The 23,919-nt window shown below is 32.5% G+C and overlaps 1 protein-coding gene across 2 annotated transcripts in view; it reads right to left on the bottom strand.

Moving 5' to 3' along the window:
• The window catches only part of LOC118193431 (thyrotropin-releasing hormone receptor-like), a 380,180-nt gene that overhangs the window by 247,658 nt on the left and 108,603 nt on the right, over nt 1–23,919 (bottom strand). The window contains exon 1 of one of the 2 annotated variants that reach the window (XM_035364524.2): nt 182–429. The exons of the other annotated variant lie outside the window; for it this stretch is intronic. The gene's annotated coding sequence lies outside the window, so the exon portion shown is untranslated. Of the gene's footprint in view, nt 1–181; nt 430–23,919 lie in introns of those variants that run through there. 2 annotated transcript variants of the gene reach the window in all.

The following is a 23,919-nucleotide window of genomic DNA, read 5'->3' as shown; positions in this document are numbered from 1 at the left end:
AAACGATAAATAAAACTGCTTTGCAATAAATATATGTACGTATTGCAATAAGAATATATACAGCTTTGCAATAAATATATGTAATATTGAGCGTATACGTAACTCAGTACTTATAGTGATCAAATAAGGTTCCCGAATAAAAAGCTTTTAAGTAACACATGAAAAAAAAAAAAAAACTTACCTGATATTTCTAAGAAATACTTGTAAAATTTCCGAAATTCTATTTAAAAAAAAATTCTCGATTTCATTTTACAAAATAGCACATCAAGCAAAAAATTAATTCCACAAAAAAAAATATAAATAAAACTGGAGCAAACGTGAAACTTTCAGAAAACTTTTCTACCAATTACGGTGAAATTCTCAGCTAATTTGCACTGGAATGTCAGATATGGAATGTGAGAAAACTTTCCCGAGTACAGCAAAGACGTCAACTAAATTTAACTGTTGATATTCTAACTTACGCTCTCTGGCTACTGCCATAGGCATCCCGATTGCCCATCGTAACGGTGACGTAGCTGGCATGGCAGCCAATAATATATGGCTACGGCAGCCAAATACCATCGCCATAGCAACGAAAGAGCGAACAAGTATTGATGCATTCGGACTTTGAAGTTTCAACGAAATGTTTGCAAAAAAAATTCCAAGTTTAATGAATAATTGCTTTTTTAATTAGCATAATTAATAATTGCTTTTTTAATTAGCATAACAAGAATAAATTTTGAAATTTCTGTATATCTATGCAATTCAAAAACGAAAGTAAATTTAATGTAAGTTTCGATATAGGTGTGGATTTAAAAATATACTAAAAAATCGAGATTTGAACGGAAAAAAAAAAAAAAATATTTGAAGTTTTTACAAACTAGAAATTACATTTTTCTTTTCTCAAACGCAAAAATGACTGCTCTACGTCCGAATGTCACTTGATGTTAGGAACTTTTTTGTTTGTTTGTTTGTTTGTTTAATCATGGCAAAGCAAACTAGGGTTATCTGCCTAAGGGGGGATGCCTCCGTGGAGGTCTTTCTAAGGGAAACTGGCTCGTATACACGTTACACACGGGGAAAATCACGAAAACGCCCATGCAGCCAGCCCGTTCGCGGGATTTGAACCTTGGACCGAATTACCAGTGTTCAGCGACTTTACCGCTCGACCGCTGGTGGGCCTCTTAGGAAGAGTCTCTTTAAATGCTCTTAGGAAGTAAACGCTCTTAGTCTTAAATGCTGTTAGTCTCTTTAAATGCTCTTCCTCTTAGGAAGAGTCTCCGTCCCTTTAAATGCTTCACTGAATAACTGGATGGTTCAGTAAATAGCTCCCACAACACATGAATTGTATATTCTTTACTTTTATTTAGTTACACATGTGTAATTGCGCAGGATTACATCTAGAATCTGAAGATTCTAGATACGAAATAGCGATGCTAATAAAATAGCGTTTGGCATTTTGCGTTGATTCACGGCAAATCACTTTTTAAATTGTTGCCACCAAATATTAGGGCCCTGCATAATATTAAAAAATAATGAAAAATCTGCATAAATGTATGTATGATGCTCGCATTATAATAAAAAATTTATACCTAGAGCCATCCACTTTTGAATAACGTACGTCTCCATCCGAATATGGGTATCTGGAAGCTCAAATTTGGAATTTGCTTTGTTATCTATTTCATATTTTGTAAAGCATTTCTGATTTTTTCATTAAGAAACTCGACGATTTCAAAGCAAACCATGGCAAAACTGAAAAAAAAAAAAAAAAAAAAAAAATCTCCAACGCGCGCGCGAGACTGTGTATCGGAAATTCTAAAGATATGCTCATTTTAAAATTATTTTGCGATATTGCTGTTAAATTGAATTTTATGGTTTAAGTGCGAAGAACATATTTAATAAATGAAGGTAACACATAAAAAATTAAAAAAGTCCTCTGGGCTTAATACAAAATCTGAACGCTTTCAGATTTTTGTTTAATATTTCCCTTACTCTGCTCAGCAAAACTGGGTTGACAATGAAGATATAACTATGTCATATGTTCAAGGCCATTTTACGGACTGAACAATTCTCAGAAATAGCGACAGGGCTTTTGTGGAATACAGACATCCAAACGAAGAGCAATAAAATTAGGTATTTCTTTGGAAGGAAGTCTTATTGGAGAACCTTAAATAGCAATCTGTAGGATTGCTTTCCCATAGTAAAGTCTTGTTATTAGACTTGAATAACAAGACTTGAGCTCGTGAATTGCCAGTTGTTCATAAAGGATACTCATGGCAAACACGCTTTTTCTAGGATATTTTTAAATAGAAATCTTAGTGAAATATTACATTCTACATCGTTGCGCGCAATTTTTACTTCCTTGTACGAAGTAAAGGAAGTATTGTTTTCATCAAAAATTTCGTGTATCATATTTCAAAGAAAATATCTATTTTGACCGCTATCGAATGCAATTTAAAGATGTTTTTGCGTGACATCTGTACGTAAAAACAGAATAAAGGAGTCTTTATCCCCAAACGGATTATAAAATCTGATTTAAAATGGATTCAGGAGATATTTTTTTCATGACGTCTCTACGTAGCTACGTATCTATGAATTTATCGCGCATAACTCCAAGAAGAGTAGCCTCAGAACGTTGAAATATTGTAGATAGGACTGCTATAACATGTAGTTGTGCACCTCCCCTTTTTGGTTCATATCAACCGCACCAAATGTACAGTGGTGGCCAAAATTGTGGACACTTGTGGAAATTTTTGTGTTTTTGAACTTTGTATGCTCATAGAAAATGTTACGTTTCGCAAAATGCAAACTTGTATATATCATTTTAAAGAGAATTTATTACTGAATTCAATACAACCTGATTTCAAGTTACACACTTGGTGTCTTTTTTCTTTGTGTCATATCTCGTAGTCTGACATCACAGACGCATTAATTCGTTCTAGTTGACAGTGCAAGAGACATAACTTCACGACCAGTGTCGAGAGATTTTAGCATTTTGCACTGTATGTGTTGTCAAAGCCTCACGATTTCAGGAAGACTTGTAGAGTCATTAGATTAATTGGAAGCAGGAAAGTTGAAAAATAGCACACACCTTCGCCGAGAATCGAACCACGTACCTCTGGAATACCGGCCCGGCGTGCAGAACTACTACACCACGAAAGCACGTTAGGAAGGCGGGAGCAATACCTTATAAGCTAAATGTGTAGAACACTCATGAACAGTTAAGCGAATAATCGCTTGTATTCAGGAACGGAGAGGTAATCCCCATAGCACAAAACATCCTCAGGATGTCCTGTTTAAGTCGCAATATCCCGGAATATACTTAGGATGTCCTGAGTATGTTGATTCTCAGATGTCCTGACGACATCGTAATTTAACATCCTGAGGATGGCTTATTTAACTCCTTCACGTCCAATCCGCCCGACACGGCCCTACATTGAAACGACCAGAACCGCCCGAAAACGGCAGAGATTGTAATCTTCTTTTCTTCCCTCCCCCTAAGGTATGTAGTAGCAGGTGCACTTTCCCCAAATGCATTGTATCAGTTTACTGCAGACGGCTTGTCTTGAGAGTTTTTTTTTTTATCTTTTGGTTGATCGTGACATTTCGTTGTTGATTCTTTTGTGTTACAGTGTGCTTTTAAGCTTTAAACAGCGATGAAAGATCACTTTAAAAATTTAACCATAATATTTATTTTTAAACAATTTATTCCTTCCTATAAAAATAACGGAAATAAACAAGATCTCAGTCGTGATCATAACAAAGCCGGAAAGGCTTGTTGATCTGACCTTCAGAATAGTTTTATAAAGAAAGGGGTCAAAGTTTAATGGAATCTTTGTTAAAAAGTACAAAGGATGTCATTGGACATCTTCACACCTATTTTTTGCGTTAATGGACGGGGAGGGGAGGAAATTGCTGTGAAACTGGAAAAGTATTTCGGGCGGTTCGGGTATTTTGAGGATACAGCTTAGCGAAGGGTCTGCATTTCAAAGAGTTAAGTCGCTAACCCAAGAAGGGTTAATTACCCTTTATTTCTCAAAATAAAAATGTAACAGTTGGCTTATTTCTCAGAGGGTAGAGCAAAGCCTCCACTAGGGCTTGAACTCAAAGTAATAAGAAATAAAACTTAACTAATGCTTAACTAAAAAGATATAACCGAAGCTATCTTCTAATAAGATGTAATAATATCTATCAAGTCCAATAATATCTATCAAGTCTAAGTAGCTGGCTACTGGGTATCAAATAAGCTAGTGCTTGAAATACGGCCGAGCCTAGTAACAGCTTAGAGAGAGACGTAGCCAAAAGGCGGAACGCGCGCTAGTCAGAAACCCTGAGGCTCCCTCCCGAAGTCAGTAGAACTTCGACTCAAATACCACTTTTACTCATTTGCAGTAACCATGATTCTAAAAACACATTCTGGTAGGAAATTGTAAGATGAAATTAGGAAGGACAGGAAAGTAGCTTTGAGTAAAGATAGCAGTTAAAAACTTAGGATAAACCTTACAAAGTAACTAAATCCAAGATGTGAGACACATGTTTTAATACCAAAAGAATCTTCGTCACTCAACTTGTCATATACAAACATGGTCATAAGCCACAATTAACTCCAACAGCAAAGTAAATGAATATTCTTTACATCTTTCCAAGCACCAGATAAGATTGATATGCCATTTTCCAACGTAAATTTTTAATGCAAACTGTGGACAATTCCTTCGAAATTCCCACGTGGTCGCATAAAAAGTGATCGAAAGCTCACTTTTATGTCCTGGATAAATCATTGGTTTGTTGGTTCGATAGGGTATATTACACTCATTGGCTTAAATGTTTTCCTCATTTAAGTCTTTAGTTTGTTAGGTCATAACATATTTTGGTACTCGTCTGTTACCAGGACAGGATTTGGAAATGGATATATGGATGTATGTTTTCATGTATGCATATACTGGGGTTCGATAAAGGGTACTTTTCCGTTTTGCCGGCGCAAGCGATAAAGTCGCCAATAATGATACAACCGATGCCAAACGGAATATTTTCGCTGGTAACCTTTTACGCCTCATTTTGAAAACAGGTCGCAGCTTTTTCTTATCAGATTGTTTCTTTCAATACTGGCATATAATTACATAGAATTTTTATCAGATAGTTCAGTTTTATGTCTAAGGCCATTTTCGGTCAATTAGGATGCAATCACAGCGCTTACCCGAAGCCGAAAATATAGAAAAGGTAATGTCAAGGGTTAAATTCATCAATTCTAATGAGAATGCATTAGGGAAGTAAAGCACTGCAGTTTTACATAATTTCTGAGTAAGCTATTCGTACGAATTGAAATATTTCTTGCATTTAAACTTGTTTTCCAAATTTAGATTTAACTTGAAATTAATGTAGATAATTGCTGAGAGCATTAGATTTTTGTAGAGTAGTTTACGTGAGATGAGATCGCTTGGGGTCACGTGATATGAACCGGCGAAACAGGATGTTGAACCATGAAAGCATAGTAAATTCTTAAATTAATGTCTTTTTATAAATTTATTGTCTTTATTTATTGGCTTTTTATAAAATTTTAAGCGATATTAAAATGTTTATGCCTTCAAAAAAAGAATTCTTAGAACTAACATTTTTTAAATATTTTTTATGTGTATACTGTATGTTGTCGCCAATAAATTCTGCTTGGCGAGATTTGCGCCGGCGAAACGGAAAAGTACCCGATAAAGATATGGAAACAGTGAAATGCAAATGCATTGCGGTGACTAATATCGTGTAGGAAAACCGTTGGCATTCAAAACAGCTTGCCGTCTTCTTGAAATGTATAAATAGAGATCATGTATGCTTCGCAAGGGAGTCTTGTACTATTCTTCCTGTAAAATGTTGGCAAGTTCAATTAACAAAGATGGCGGTGGATAGCGCTCACGCAGATTTCTCTCCAACTTAGGATTAATAAATACTGGTATCTGGTGACTGTGGTAGCCATGGTAGATGTGGAAGTTCACCCTCATGCTCAAATATCCAGTCCTGAACAATGTGACTTTAGTGAACAGGAGCTCTCTTGATCACTCAGCTTCAGTCATCTTGTCACCTTCAGTCTTCAAGTCATCTTGGAATACGGCATCACGATTGACGAACAAAATTTGTACCATGGGCGTAATCCTCTAATACAGTCACATAATCCTTGTCAGAACTTGTCAGCAATGATGGGTTCTATGGAATACATGATATGGCTGCCCAAACCACGACCAAATCCCCGCCATGTTTCACTTTCGCCAGCAAGCAGTCTCTATCATACGCTTGGGATGACGTAAACTTTTACGGAAGTCGGAAACAGCGTGAAGCAAGACTCATCCGACCAAAGGTTAGTCTTCCATTGCTCTACAGTCCAGGTTTTAATGATTTTGGCACCTTTTTCTCCTCTCCCAGGCATTTTGATCACTGAGGAGTGGCTTTTAAATTGCAACTCGCCCCAAAATAGAGCTCCCTTCGTACTCTTTTGCAGGTGTGACTTTCAGCTCAGCAGTCATTTTTGTGCTTGTAGTCGCTTATTTTGCATCACAATCCTCTTCAATGATCATCTGTCATGGTCACTCAACACACATTCTCATCCGCGTTCTCATTTAGCGGATGCGATTTTTCCGGTTTCCCTGTGTGAGTCAAAAATGTTAGATACTGTGCCTCTTGAAACACCAAACACTTGATTACGCTAGCACTACCTTGGTTACGCAAGCACCCACCATATGAGCCCCAACAAAGTTTCCCTTTATGAGTCAAAAATTATATAATGTGCCTCTTGAAACACCAAACACTTGGTTACGCATGCACCCACCATATGAGCCAAAACAACGTTTCCCTGTATGAGTCAAAAATTAGATACTGTGCCTCTTGAAACACCAAACACTTGAGCTACCTTGGTTACGCAAGCACCCACCACATGAGCCCACGTGCGAATTGATTTAGCTTTGACATGATGCACTCACAACTGCATAGAACACTGTCTCGATAATGAATGACATTTGCAATATTTCGAGGATGCAGTACAGGTGGCGCTATTGAGCAAACCCATCGGCATCACTAACAGCTTCTGCAAGACTAAACATTTCAGTTCAAACATGCATTTTACGAAGCGTTTCCATATTTTGGTCCACCCCTGTATATATTTAGACACGTATATATGTGTATGTTATAGTGTACACACATATACGTACATACATAAGTAAACACATTTCTGAATGCGGCCAGAAAGAAACAGAATATTACGCTTATTTTTCCTCATAGGCTTAATTTCGAATTTCCATTTAGACCTGTAAAGATCCTTTTATTTTCATATTACTCGTTGACTGGTTGGAGGTAACGAGAGATTTTACTATAAATTCTGCATAAATATTCATATATTTGATGTCTCCTACTTTCCAGAATAAAGTAAGCTTATTACAAACACTCATTTTGGAAACCTTCTCATAAAACATAAGAAATTTTTGGATTTTTTTATAAAAATGTGTGTGTGTGTGTGCGTGTGTGAGTATGGCAAAGCCTCGAGGGCTATCTGCCTAAGGGAAGGGATGCCTTCGTGGAGGACTTTCTAAGGGAAACTGGCTCGTACACACGTTACACATGGGGAAAACCACGAAAACGCCCATGCAGCCAGCCCGTTCGCGGGATTCGAACCTCGGACCGAACTACCAGTGTTCAGCGACTTTACCGCTCGGCCGCTGGTGTGCCCTTTATAAAAATGTGATTCTAATATGAGCAACATATCTTATCTAAAGTTTCATCAATACAAAATCTATCTATATGCCAGGATGCCATAACTCTCTGCTTGAAACACTTTAACTTCATTTAGTAAATATGTGGTAATGTAAAATCCTATATGAAAACAATATGGTACTTCTTTTTTTCATGGCAGGTGAAGATATATCTTATGTCAATATATTATCCTCCAATGCTCGCTTTCAGAATATATTTGCAAATGGAATTCAGAAAGAACATTTCTTTTCATTCCTTGCTGATACTAGGTGACGATTCTTTGAGTGATATTTGCGTATAAAATTCAAATTTGTATTTTTCGGAATGGGCATGAATTTTAAGCTACAGAATTTTATTCGGGATGCTTCTTGAGATATAGTACATATTGTTGCCGGAAATATACATAAAGCAGAGCATTACTAGTCTCACAAAGAGAAGGAATACAAGTGTGCAATATCATTCGAGCAGTACCATTTTTAAGATTAACTATATGTAAACGGGTGAGGCTTAGACCTTTGTTTACCTGTTGTACCATACTGGGAGGTAAATTTGGAACAATAATGACGAGGTTTTGTTTTCTTTAATTACTTTTCTGCATGTAAAATTTATAAATTGATTGACATGGAGCAAAACTGGAAGTGAATGATTTGACATTCTTCAACTACTAAGCTTGTAGAGTCATCACGTTATTTCTTAAAACAGGAATAAGTGAAAAAATCAATAACGCCTTCGCCGGGAATCGAACCACGGACCTCTGCATAAGCGCCCAGCGTGCAGACCACCACACAACGAAGGCATGCTAAGAATGCGGGAGGAATACCTTATAAGCTGAGCAGATTCATTAGGTCTGTATTTCAGTATACACTTTATAAGGTATTTCTCTCGCATTCTTAGCGTGCGTTCGTGGTGTAGTGGTTCTGCACGATGGGTCGGTGTTCCAGAGGTCGTAGTTCGATTCCCGGCGAAGGCGATTGCTTATTTTTCATCTCTCCTGCTTCCAAAAAAATCATTATGAGTCTACAGAACCTTGAAGTACGTTTAAAATATGCATAGAAATATGAACACTGATACGCATGATATAACACTGATTATATACATTACATATATATGCAATAGCCACTTAATATAATACAGGCTAAATACATAACATTGTGCGGTTCAGGATACATTAGCATATAGTAGAGAAACCAGGACTCGTCGCAAAATTTTATGATCATAGTGATATGTCTTGGATAAATAAAATCACCTATAACTTCGATCACACTAACATTACACGTGCATAGATAAGTAAAGAAATACTGATACAGGGATAAATAAATATGCATACATTAAATTCATGTTGGAGAGGCATTAAGTATATAGTACATCCAGACGCTACACTAATCGGGTAATTAAATTAATTCATAAGTATGATTGAGTAAGCACGCATACTTAGAAACATATAATGACGGTTTTAATGTTTTGACTTGGAGAAATAAGGTCACCTATATTAGTTATACATACAGGGATATACATTTGCATGAATAAGTGCGTACGCATACGTTCGATACACATCGAATATTTCATAAAGGTAAAACACAAAATGTTAAAAATGCCCCTTTGGACGTAATTTAAAATCTGAACCCTTTCAGATTTTCGTTTTCTTTTTTGTTCAAATTATTAACTTAGAATGCGATGGAGATAAGAAAATGGCGTTGTTGTTTCTCTGTTAACAGAACATTGTAACACTAAAGATAAATCTAACAGAAACATTAATCAATTCTTCTATGGCAACTGCCTATAAAACCAAGGGATTCGCACGTTGCGAAAGGTAAATCTCACCAAAACAATAAATACTATATTATATGCCACATTTCTGTATTTTTTTTTATCAGATAGTCGGCATGAAAATCTCAGGAAAAATAAACCGAAAATATAAACGAGCTCTCCAAACTCTTTCGGACTATGTTTATTTTGTGGGATATATGTCATGAATATTATATAGGGAATGTTAGCTTTCTCTGAAGGAATATTTTGACAAATTTGCATTGAGGCTCATGAAGCTGATTTCAGAGATGATGAGAAGATTTCGAGAGAAAAACCGAGGGATCCTGGAAGGAAAGAAACAGAAAAAAGAATATTCTTTTTTCTGTTTCTCCAGACTTTTTTATGTAAACAGAAATGTCTCAAGTATTTATCCTCTAAGAGTTATATCGAACGCTATATATCGAAGAACGATAAATGTAACGATACCACGGCTCTGATAAGTAAGAAAGAAACAGTAGTTTTAATTTAAGAATATTCCCTTGAAAGGTTACCTTTTCAGGTTTATAACACAGCTCGGTGGCAATGAGAAATTTGTATTCATCCCTTATTGCTCATTTATAACTGAATTTCACAATTTTTAAGAAATTCTACCCTGCAGTAATGCAGGTTTAATTTATATGTCTAAAATGGTATATTTATTAGGTGGTAAGTTCTCCCTAAAAATAAGTGTTTGGCGAAACATGTTGAAAGAAGAATTGCTTAAGTCACTCAGAATCCAATGTAGTTAAGTCCAAATATTGATATTTTCTGATTTTGGTAAATTTTGATGAAATAAATAATATTCTTCTTAGTAATTAACCCTTTGCGGCACAGTGTGTCTGGTGTGGACACACGTAAAATTTTCCCTCTGTACGCAAAAATAATTGAATGAAAAAGGATTTATAGGTTCCTATAGGTTACTCCAATCCTTCTTTATTTATAGTAGATGGCAACTCAATACAAACCGGTTCATATATTTTAGCCATCTTTAGTTTTTTAAGATCTTCATTTTTCAAAGAAATCGTCCAGATTTTTTTAGGGTATAAAAGGAATTGTTTGAAATGAAATTTCTGTTATTTTGTTGTCCGTATGCTAATCTCCTTATTCTATATTAGTTTTAAATTTTGACCTTGAAATCTCGCCTAAAATCAAACGGTGAACGCTAGATGAGCCCAGACCGGGCTCACCGATCATCTAGGACAACTGAGAGTCTGTATTTTTTGTTTCTCCGCATCTCATTGGTCAGTTCATTGACAACATTGCTCGTTTCAGCACTCTTTTCGAAGCTCTATTCAATCAGTGGGCCACTTTAGGCACACCCACAGAATTAAAACGATAAGTGACAAAATTCTACTTGTGTACTCCTCTAGGCCTAATTAGACTGCCTACCCTTTTTTTTTTATCAAAACTCCGACTTTAGAAGGTAGCGTGCAGGAAAGGGTTAAGGGATTTACTCGTTGCTTCCTTTTTTAGGTCAGACAACCCTTTTTTTATAACTTCTGAATATATAATATAATAATTTCAGAAGCCATTGTGAACAAGTCCATCTTTTATCGATATTTTTATATAAATTTTTAAATAAAAATTAAATTATTCTTTTTCTTTCGGTATTTGTTGGCAACAGTGAAAAACAACAAATTCATATTAACAACTGTTACGTCTACTATTTAGAATTGTTCGAGTTTTCTGTAAGTGATTTTTTTTGAATTTGAAATATCTAAACTTTGGTAAAACATCAAAATATTACATTGACGTGTTTGTGAAAATTATTACGTTACCAAAAACATCGAATAAATTTTCTTTAATAACTGTAAAAACTCTGACTGATAAAAATGTCAAGGGAAATACGAAATGCCAAGGAAAAAATATCAAGAAAAAAATGGTCAAGGAAGAATTCTTATCTTTTTCAGCTGCCAAAAGATACAAAACCTAAAATTCTTAAGATGCTGTCATTGTTCCAATAAATACTTACGTTTTTATTTATACATCTTGTACATATCTTTTTTTTTTTTTTTTTTTTTTTTGCAGAGTTTTATTCAGAAGAAAAGACTTTATATGCGTTTCTGATCCAATTAATAAACCAAGAATTTTAAAAATTAATGTATTATAAAACATTAATTTTCTCAATTTTTGTTTTCCTGACTTATCCGCATTGACTTCTGAGCGACTCAAGTATAAACAAGCTTCCATGCATAATAGTTAATATTATTTACAAAAAAAAAAAAAAAAAAAAAAAAAAAAAAGAATAGTTTCTTCAAGTTCTAAAACTTAATAAAATGTTGCTAAAAAATAAACTACCTTTCAATAACTATGGAACAAGAATTCAGTTATAAATTTAAAACTTGCCGTTAAATATACTAGACATGAAGGGCAAACATTTTCAAGAAAATATTTAAATATCTGCTCAAATGTTTGAGCAAAATGAAGTTTCATGCTTTTGAAATATTTTACAGGATGTTTCCTTTTTTAAGGAACAGGATTCCGAGTTGTTCTTTCTCGAAATGTTTGTTTTCTTTTTAAACTTCTTTAATTAAATAACACTTCAAGTTTTACGCGGCTGTTATATCAGATGAATAAAATTCCAGACTTATTGAATAAATTTCAAATGTAACTTGAGCAGGCAATACATTTATGACTCAAAATATCTGAAGACTTTTTTTTTTTTTTTCTTTTTGGCTTTATCTGATAATAGCGGACGTTCCCGATGACAGTTAATTTAAACTGAGAGTAATGTATCTAACAACACATCTTCTCTAATGTTATTAGAGAATGATACCGTTCTAATCATTCTCTAATAACGATTCAGAGTCATACATTCTTCACTCTGATGCGATATGGAACCCACATAGAAAATTATGGCCTCTAAACAGGCGCACCTTGAAGTTCTACTTCTCTTCAATCATTGAGCAAAATAAATAAAGTAATATTTTGACCATTTTTTTCGCCTTTAGGGAAGAAGGTGGTGTATTTAGTTATGGCAAAGGACACGAGGGCTATCTGCGTAACGGAAGGGATGCCTTCGTGGAGGACTTTCTAAGGGAAACTGGCTATTATACACGTTACACATGGGAAAAACCACGAAAACGCCCATGCATCCAGCCCGTTCGCGGGATTTGAACATCGGACCGAACTACCAGTGTTCAGCGACTTTACCGCTCGGCGCTGGTGGGCCCTTAGGGAAAAAGGAAAAGTCTTTTTGAATTTCTTTCGTAAGTTAAGAAGGACCCAAATGTAGGTTTTCAAAAAAGCGGAGTTTCGTAGACCAAAGAATATCGGTATAAGAAATTTAACTTTCCTTATTTTAATAGCTAGCTTTACCTTTTCCTATCACAGAGCAAATTCTCAATAAAATCCAAGAATAAGCTATGAATGACTGGAAGTAGCAATGCCACAACACATTCAAATAATTAGCGTTAATTCTATGAACTCAATATTAAAGCCATTTTTATGAGACTGAAAATAATACTTGTTGCTCTATTGAATTCATATATATGCTTGAAAACATTAAGTCGATTATGTCAAATTTTATAATATCAAAGCAAGCCTACTTCTTAAAATCTAAGTTAGATGCTTCAGCAATAAATATTCGCAGGGTCTATATAATACCTTTTCGAAATATGAATTACTTTTACTTTTTTTTTTTTTTTTTTTTAAATTCATCTTGTTGCCGTGAAGACGAATGTTTTGCACTTATAAACAGTTCGCAAGTTCTCAAGAGAATACCTACATAATTCTACCTTTCTAAAGTTTTTAAAAATAAATTAAAACAAAAATTATGTCAGCAGCAGAAATAGCAGACTTAAAAAATCTATAATCCTCTTAAAATTTTCCATCAGAAAAAGACTCTTCCAGATCGAATAACGGTGGAGGATTATATAACAAACCAACCATAGCCCTAATAAAAATAAAAAGACTACTAAGACGTTTTCGAAATCTGGATATATCTTCTTCTGGCTTTCAATTTTCTAGCCTATGTTTAAAATGAATTATTAAGTAATTAATTATAATTAAACAAATCTAATCGCAAAAGAGATGATAGAAAGGGGAGAAAAAAAGACATCTCTTAGTCTCATGTCCAAATTATTCTAGCCTTAAATCTTGAAAATTAATTTTAAAAGAACTAGACAATTGTTGTTTAAAAAGCAGTCTAACTCATAAAAGGGATATTATTATAAAATTTTAACAATGCTTTCACTGTTCCCAGTTGATTATTATAAATCTTTATCTCTACATATAATAAAAGAGAGAGTTTGTCTGTGTGTCTTTCGTTCGCGCTGCGCGTAAGCTAATAGACCCAAGGCTACGAAATTTGGTACATAGGTGCATCTAGACAAGAGCGAGTGCACCTCGAAGCGATTTTTTCGAAATTCGAATCTCCAGCGCGCGGAACTATGTATCGGAAATTCTGAAGATATGCTCATTTTAAAATTATTTTGCGATATTGCTGTTGAATTGAATTTTATGGTTTAAGTGCAAAGAACATGATATTTTATAAATAAAGGTAACACACAAAACGTTAAAAAAAAGTCTCTTCGGACGTAATTTAAAATCTGAAACTTTTCAATTTTTTTTAAGATATTCTTTTTAAAGATGTTTTAGAAAATATTAGAAAAACTGTTGATATATATACATATATACATGTTATTTATTCGGACAATCCGTTTGACATTAGGAAGTGGCGCCATCTGCCTGAAACGAATTATAACATTTCTGTAATTTAGTAGCAGTTAAATACTGACCGAGTTATTTCGCCTGATGCGGGGAAAAAAATCTTGTTGCAACTGCAGAAATAATTTAATGTTAAGAAAATGTGTAGCAGCTAAAATAAAGCACCAATTTACAGATTTTCTAGAAATAAAATCTATTATGCGCATTGAATATTTTTGTCCAATGAATTACTTGCCATTCGTACCCTGAGAATAAACCTGTAACCGCATAATAAGCCGCGTAAATTTGTTTACATATTGCACTTCGCAGCAAGTTTAATAAAAGTTATTACATTATTATTGTTAATTTTAGGGTTTTTCGAGTCGTATGCAATTTCTGTTGCGCTTTGATTTATGGTCATAGGGAACCTGATGCCTTTTGTGAACCTGATCGTTCGTTTACACTTGACAGGGTTCTGATTAACTGAAGTTACATTTTAAGCGGATGTTTTTTTCTATAATAAAATATTCTATAGAAATTATTTATTTCTATATAAATTTTAGAGCAACTATTTTACATGAAAATATATTCGGAAGGTGATTTCAGATATCGTAAGTTAAAATATTACATTTGATCTGAGGTATTCTCCGCGATATTTTAAGTAAAAGAATTTGAAATATATTCTTGCTAATTTGAGATAATCTTTATTTATTTCTTTGAGATGTACTCCTGTAATTAAGGAAAAAAAGTGTGTTTTGTCTATGTGTATTGCACGTATTTTAAATTGTATCTTATATGTACAGAAAATGTCAATTTTTCCCCCACCAGTAATGTAAATGCGAAACACTTTCCTGTAAAACGTTCTTCAGGAAATTCGCAGACAATCAAAATAAGCGTTAATTCAGACTATTAAAGGGAAAATTATATTTTCTTATCACAAAGCAAACTATTTCAAGGGTTCTTAGTAGAATTCATTGGCAAAGAATGTTAAGTAATAAATCGTTTATAATTTTATTCAAAATATTTCAACAAAAATATTTATACAAAAATTTCTGTGAATGATTACTTAAATGTTTATTGTTTCAGTGTATATTATAGGAGCAAGCTTACCAAAACGTAAATTAATATCTGAAAAATATTGCATCTGTTTACTTTCCTTTTTACCTTAATGTTATTACAACTGTTGTTAATTTACAACTTTTATATTAGTGATGCACACAAAAAAGGAAATATTCCGTGCCTTTTTTATTAATCAAAGGTAATTTTTAAAGCCAGCTGTTAACAATATAAAGTTATATTCATTTTTAAGGTGTTAAACAAACTTTAATTTCCTAGTACAGTGTAATAATGTTTAACAGTATTAACTTGCTGTGATCAGTGTTAGGTTTTTGTGACATAAATAGTTTCATGTTGTATTTTTTATTCAAAACACATATGGATCGTTCTATTATAGAGCATATTTCCATATTATAATTCCTGCTTAAGATATCTTTGTGTAATTTCAGCTCTCATGAATATGCTCATGTCAGTGTTTGTACAAGATCTGAATTAAAACAGGAATTCAGCTGCAGCCCAACAGATTCCAGTTCCAGTGTTTCTCATTTTTTAAAACTAATTGTAATTCAAGCTGGAACCCCAAGTAAGATGAGCTGTGGTATTTTAATTTATTACTTAGCAATTAATAATATATTTAACTTATTTATTTATTTATTTGCAATTTATTTTATTCTGTTGTTCATTATTTAGTTTTGTATTTTCTTTATCTACTCAAAGATGAGCAAAATTTGCATGCTATAAAGTAGTTATTCTACTTAAATACTAAAAAATAATAATAATAAAACCAAAGCTTTCAGAATGTCTTTAGAATTTCTGCCTCAGGCACTCTGGAGATAAAAAGTATTGCCATTGCTCGCTTTGAAATGATTCAGTTTGTTAATCAAAAATTCATTTAAGTTTTACAAAATATGAAATAGATAATAAAAGAGTTACAAATTTGGGCTTCCAGATTCAACTGGAGGACTACGTTATTCAAAATTTGATGTCTATAGGTACTGTTGTGCTTTCACAATGCGAGAAACATACATTTATGCAGATTCTTCATTATTTAATTTCTTTAAATATAGTGCAGAGTTCTGACATTCGGTGGCAACAATTTGAAAAGTGATTCAGACTTTTATAGTAAACCGATGCAAAATGCCAAAATGAAATTAATAGCCCTTCTGAGCTAACACTCTTTTGGGCTAATAAATTGCATGTGTAATTATTGTATACATAAACTGAATAACTGGCTAATTATGATAGCCGCATCAGTCGAGCAATTTCATCTCGGGCCACTAGTCGCTAGTGTACGTGAAAATAAATATGCCAGTGATATTTCCTAGTTTTCATTCCTTTCTTTTTTGTAAAATATTGAATTTAGTTATCTTTCATTCTAATCAGAAGCACACTTTTATTACATATTCGCCTGCATTTTCATTTTTTAAATTTTATCGTGAAATATAAGGGGTCTTATTTCTTAGTAAATGTGGCATTTAATTTTGTTTACCTTTTTGTATGACTTTCTATAGGGCTGTTACACTTCTGAATTTAGAAATTCAGCCTTGAACTAAAGCTAAGTAATGTGCTACCTAATCGCATCTATGTCTAGTGATTGTTCATTAACTTCAGTGTATGCTAGTGACAGGACAAATGATACACTTATTTTCTTGCTATGATATATGCTTTAAGCATATATCAAAGCAAGAAAATAAGATGACTGTGAATCCTGAATCCTATTTGTAAAATGACTGAAAATAGGATGACTGTGAATGTAGTGAGAAATTGTAACATAAACAATGGAAAATTGCAAGGCGAGGGAGATGTAAAAAGTTACTCAGTAACTTAAACCATTTTGTGAAATGAAAGTAGCATAATGTAGGAAATAGTTAAGTTCAGGAAGGCCCGAAGTTAGTAAATTTAAGCCTAATGTTGTGGTGCCTAAAATTACTTTTTCAATTTTCCATTTCAGTAGTTTCTTACATTTTACATTTTCAATTTCAATAGTTTCTCTTGACTTTAGTCTTAGGACAGCAATACCTTAGTCAGTCTTGGCACAGCAATCCCTTAAGTATCAAAGAACTTATCAGTCGCTGAAGAGAACATTAACACTGGTAGTTTATAAAAGTTCAAATGCTAGTGAACAGGTTAGCTGCACGAAGGTTTTAGTTGTTTTTCCAACGTCTAATGTAACTAGTACTAGCCAATTTTGTTTAGAAAGTCTTCCACAACTTCCTTTAGACAGATAACCTAAGAAGATGTTGTTTTAATGCAAGTAATCCAATCCATAATCATCAGATTCCAACAGGAAAAAAAAAAAAGGTTTTGTGATGATTCTCAAGTGATTTTTTAATTACCTTTTTCATCATTATCGTTTTTGTAATGTGAATCATAAAAATGCTATTTCAGTTTTTTTAAACAAAAAAAAAAAAAAAAAAAAAAACCCTCACTTAGAACTAACTATATCCAGTGAATGCAGTGAGTGGATAGGGAATTTGAAATCCATATTATGTAACAGCTATCTGCGAAATCTGAGCCTTGTGTCCTGAAGCATTGTCATGGAAAAACACTTGTCTGCTGGGTAAGAAATGCAGCACTTTGCTCACATGTTGCAAAAATTTTATTAGTAGTCCGACTAGCATTTTTTACCTTTTTTACAATAAGGGACAATAATATGACAAAAATGAAATTTTTTGTTCTCCATTCTTAGTACTAAACTGAAATAAAAATTATGCCACAACACGTGCTAGAATTCTGTAACTAGAGCAGAAAAAAAACTTACTTTAAATATCTGCTTTAATCAAGGTCCTTCCTTATTAGCAGTATCAAAATAATTAGAAACAAATGCACTTTGATTTGAAAAACAGCAGAAATTTTCAAATGGTCCAATATTATATATGTATATATATATATTTATTTTTAGATGAGTATTTATATAATGAAATTCAGTTTAAATGAAGAAGCATAGGGAAGACATACTAATAAGATCTTTGGTGACTAATTGACATTCATCTATTGCAAAATTTTATATACCCTTTATATTCAGGATAATGTGTATAGGTGTTTAAACGTAGTCTGTTTGAAAGTTTTTTAAGTATTATATTAGCTAATCAGTTTATTATGATGTATTAATATGCTCCTTTTTAATTTCATAGGTCAATAAAATTTTAAATCAAAATTCCTTTTGGTCACTGATTTTCTAAATCATTAGAAGGAATTTTTGAAGAAGCATAGCTGAGCTGATGTGATCTGATTTTGTGCAGTAAGTGTAACTTTGTATTTTTCACTGTAATACTCATTATAGAGACACACAATGCATCTGTGAAAGTGTTTACTGTGTTTATATAATTTATTAAGTTTTATGGTAAATTACTGTTGTGCTTTAAAAAAAAAAAAAAAAAAAAGTATAAATTTCATGTCAGATGATGAATTTAGCACAGTATATCAGTCAGGTCACCCACTACACAAGAAATATGTTTTACAGAATTAATATAATTAGGATTGCTCTTGCTAATGTAAGATTGCTGAAATATACATATATCTGAAACTCTTTCAAATGCATCATTAATAAATTCTTCATTTTTAATATTTGCATTTTATATTTAACATTTCAGGATTAAATAATTTTATTTTGTAACTTGGCAATGGATAAATTTTGGTGTATCTTCTTTTCTTTCTTTTTTTAAAGTAAAAGTTTTTTTTTTTTTTTTTAAAGTAAAAGGCAGGTATATATATTTTCTTTTATTTATATTGCAGTTAAGGGTAGACATTTTTTACTAAGGATACTGAAATCTTTTCAGCTGTAAATTTTAAAGTAGTAATACTGTTGAAGTAATACAACGTTTAAAATTTCAGTTGTATGTGCATTAAGGTATCTACATAATTTTTAATTTAAATTTTTAGCACAAGGATTTTCTTCTCTCTGAATCTATGTTAGCTGATCTAATTCCAAAATTGTTTTATTGCTATCTCGCAGTTTTTAGACCTCGCAGTTTGTTTTTATCTCGCAGTTTGTTTTTCTAGTTAAATTGACGTGCTAGTCTAAATAAAATATAATTTAAAATGAAAATATTTTTTTAAATATTTATTATAGTCTTTTATATGCTTTTACTTTATGTTTGAAAAATAGAAAATGATAACACCAGAATTGAAGAATTCTTTGATTTCAGTAGATGCAGATAGGCAAAATAATTCTACACGGAGATAAAGATGAGCAACAGAACTGCGATCACAAATCACTTTGCTATTTTTTTTAATAGACGTTTCAAAGAAAGCAAATAATTGCATATGATGCTTTTCTTCAGGAAGTTAAAAATGCAGCAAATGCAGGTTGAATCATGCCAGAAACTATTAAATTTGGTTTATTTAATTACAGCAAAGTACTCAAAAGCTATCTTCTTAAGAGAAAGGATGTCTTTATGGACTTTCTAAGAGAAAGTGGCTTGTATACATATCACACATGGTGAAAACCATGAAAACACCCATGCAGCTAGACAGGACTCGAACCCCAGACAAAACTACCAGTGTTCAGCAACTTTACCACTTGACTGCTGATAGGCTGGAAAGTATTAGAAACATTTTTACAGTCATAGTAAGTTAACCGGCTTGCTGCACTAAATATTTTATAATTTCCGGATTTATTATTCATATTCTAAAATTATTTATCGCATTTAATGTGGTTCGGGTTTATACTAGCAAATTTGCATCTTGTTTTTTTTTTTAGCCTAAAGGAATAATATGCCCAAAAGGGCTATTAATTTCATTTTGGTATTTTGCGTTTATTCACTATAAACGGCAAATCACTTTTTAAATTGTTGTCACCAAATATTAACCCTGTAGTATATTTAAAGAAATTATATATTGAAGAAGCTGCATGAATATATGCAGGTTTCTTGCATTGTGATAAAACAATGGTACCTAAGAAACATCAAATTTTGAATAACGTAGTCCTTCATTTGAATATAGGCACTTACAGCCCAAATTTAGAAATTGTTTTATTTTCAGTTTCACATTACACAAGTTTTTTGATTAAATTTGAAACAAATATCTTATGCTTTGCTGAGTGGCAGCACAAAACTTTAATTTCACTGACTTTTTAATCAAAAGTTCCGTAAATTTTCACAGAATATGAAATAAATAAAATAAAAAACTCACAGTTCATGTTTAAAGCTACGCTTAATCAGGTGATGTGGGTGTTCAAAATTTGTTTGCTGTAGGTGCCACAATTTTTCTACAATTAAATTTGAAAAACTTCTAAATGGTAACACACTTTTATACAACTGAATTTTTTAATTAAGTTTGAACCATAAATCTTACACTTTGCAGAGTGGAAGCATAAAGTTTTTTAATTCTTAGTGTTTGATCAAAAGTTCATTAAAGTCACATAAAACACATAATAAATTTTTAAAAAATTCAGAAGTTAAAATTTAAGCTTTGAAGTACATATGTTCTCAGGTGGTGGAATACATCTGTTCAAAACCTGGTGGCTCTATATAATTTTGTTTTTTCACAACGTGAGGAATATACATGCATACACATAGATTTTTTTTTGCTTTGAATGAGCTAATATTTAATTGCATTTGATTTAATAATCCTTGTGCACTAGTATGCATAGATTCATCATGAAAATATTTTGAAAAAATCCTTCAAATTCCAGACTAAGGATTTGAATTTTTAATTTGCCTTTAACTCTTAAAAGAAACTTCTCATCTAAGTAGGCTCAAGATTTTTCTACTTTGTAAAAAAATAATTACTCTTACTTCATTGCAGATCTATAATTTCCACCTTGAAAGTATTTACTTCTACTCCATACTTTCTAAGAAACTTCCATTTTTTTTACCTCGTCAAAAGACATACTTTCACTCTGTCTCTGATTCATAATTTATAAGAAACCTGATAATAAAACTAAGGAATTTAATTAGTTTTCGTAATTTATTGGAAATTTTCAGGAAAGGGGAATTTTCAGATAATTAATCCTTAGTTAGATCAACGTTCAATTATTTAATTTACCTTCTTCATTTATCCCTTATCCAAAGAATAATGAATGCTTTCTGGCAGCAAACGTTAATTGAGAAATTCAGGCTTGACAACCATAAAGAAAGAAGTTCACTAATATTTGCTTGAAATTATGTCTGCTGGAATGTTCTACAAAATCTATTAAGTTAAACATATAAAGCAACATATAAACACCTAAACAATAAACATCTAAACATATAAAAATTAATTTAGAAATTTAAGGTTAAAATTTACTGTGTGAATTCATTGAAGATCGTAACAAAATTCATAAACTGCATTTGGTGTTACTGCTTAAAACAAAAACGCCATATTTCAAAATGTGCCAATATCTAAATTCAGATACATCTTTGGAAATTTTGAATAAAGAACTGTAATTCTGGGTACTTTAAGACGATGGTAAATATTTTATAGATTATACTTGAAAATTTTTTTTTTGAAAAATTTATAAAATATACAAATTTAAAAAATAAATAAAAAAAAATGTGCAAATTTTATTTGGACTGAAATTTTAGATTGTGAAAGAAAAAAATTGAAACAATAAATATTGTGTACTTTGTTGGCACACCAGCTCCAGAGCGGTAAAGTTGCTGAACACTGGTGGTTCGGTTTGAGGTTTGAATTCCGTGAATGGGCTGGCTGCATAGGCATTTTCATAATTTTTCCTACATGTAAACATTTATACAAGCCAGTTTCTCTCAGAACGTCATCCAGGAAGGCATCCCTTCCCTTAGGCAGCCATCGAGGCTTTGCCATAATGACCCAAACCAACGTACACTTTGTCAAGTGGCAAGTCATCCCTTTTAAATTGCTGAGTATATTGATTAAACCTGCAAGACAAATATCTTATGCTTTGTCAAATGCAAAGCATTTCTTTTAAATAACTGAGTTTTCTGATTAAATTTGAAATATAAATATCTAATACTTTGCTGAGAAGAAACATGGTGCTTTTAAGTCGTAGAGTTAAAAAAATATATACAAAAATGTCAAAAAGTTTGTTAATCAAAATTATATTAAGTTTGTTAAATTATTTATGTTTCAAACTGAATCAGAACACTCAGTAATTTTAATTTCAAGAAATCTCATAAACTGGTCATGTGCTTCTTGTTAAGAATATTAAAAATTTTCCTTTGTTCTTGATCAGTATATTATATCAGGGCTTCTTAAACTTTTTCCAGTCGTGACCCCTTTTCATCAATGAGATTTTTTCGAAACCCCAGGACCCCGTAATGTTTACAAAAATTATGTGGGACCCGAAAAGCATTGTGCAAATCCGACACACACGTGAGTGAAACTGTCAATTTTTTCACTTGTACTGTAATACACTATTGCAAGTTTAGGTCAATAACTTTAATTTGTAATTTTAAGACATAAAACAGTGTGAAAATTTTAAATACATAAAAGAAGAAATGACAGCGTCATGTGCAAAGCAAGTAAAACGAACATTTGTATTATAAAAAGAATGCTTCGAAACTTTTTCATTTTTTTCTTTGTCTGTATTATCTTATCTTTATATCTATTTTCAGGTACATTGTGTAAAAATATTTTTTAATTGTAAAATTATTATAATGAGTTAAATAAATATCAAATAAAATGAGTTAAATAAATAATTATCAATATTATAATGAAATAAATAAATACCAAAACTGCTAAAATATTTGGCATACCCCCTTGCTGCAGGTCCCGCGACCCACAGTTTAAGAAACTCTGTATTATACCATAAGTATTTGATAATCTTTAGTTAGTTTATCAGACTCAGAACATTTTTGTATATATTTGTTAATATGTAGTTATCTTCTGGTACTGAAGCTGTATTCAAGGCTTCTCATGATGTAACTGCATCTAAACTTATTCATATGCTCCAAAGTTCAACAGTTAATGATATTAGTAAAACTTTTCTTATTAGGAATTACTCCAATCTGTTGGATCATCCATAAAGTTCTCACTACTACAGAGGGAAAGTTGATACTGTATAATAACACCTGAAAAACATCATGGGATAAATGAAAAGAACCTGCTAGAACGAAAGAATCAAGAGGAGACGGCATCCCAAAAAAGTAATGCAGTGTCTATAGCAGTACTAGAAGGAATTTTATGGTATGAATTGTTACCACCAAATCAACATTTAATATACAAAAATACTGTTCTTATATTATAGTTCTAAAAGCAAAAATCAAAGCAGAGTACCCAGAACTGACCAATCATCGAGGTGTTGACTTACATTATGAGAAAGCTGCTCAGCACCACATTTCGATGAATGTCAAACAAGGGTGTATTATCTATGGCTAGGTTGTTTTTGTGTCTCCCTCCATATGCAATAGACCTGAGGTCGGCAACCTATGACCCGTGGGTCACCGAGTGACCCATTTGGTAATTTCAAGTGATCCACTTTAGTTCCGAAAATAAAGATATACAAACATTTTTTTTATTTTTCCCAAAAAAAATTTTGTTGCAAAGTTATGAACGTACCAAATTTGAATCCAGTATAACATACAAAAATATCAGTTAAAGCTCCACCCCCGCCTGACTGGATATGGAATCGGCCGATAGTATGCGGAATGCAGTGACATTATCTGAACAAATTGTACCATTCCTCGACACGTGCGTCGTCTGTCAGTTATAGTTATAGTTATAGTTATAGTTATAGCGCGTGTAGTACAGTAGCACAATAATATTGACCTAGTTAAATAAATATTATTATTTAAAAAAAATTACCATGAACAAACAAAAATCAAA

This window comes from Stegodyphus dumicola, chromosome 2, assembly GCF_044657685.1.
Source record: "Stegodyphus dumicola isolate Sdum_Otavi_A_Nest chromosome 2, ASM4465768v1".
Taxonomy (NCBI): Eukaryota; Metazoa; Arthropoda; class Arachnida; order Araneae; family Eresidae; genus Stegodyphus; species Stegodyphus dumicola.
This window is presented reverse-complemented; position numbering and strand designations above follow the sequence as displayed.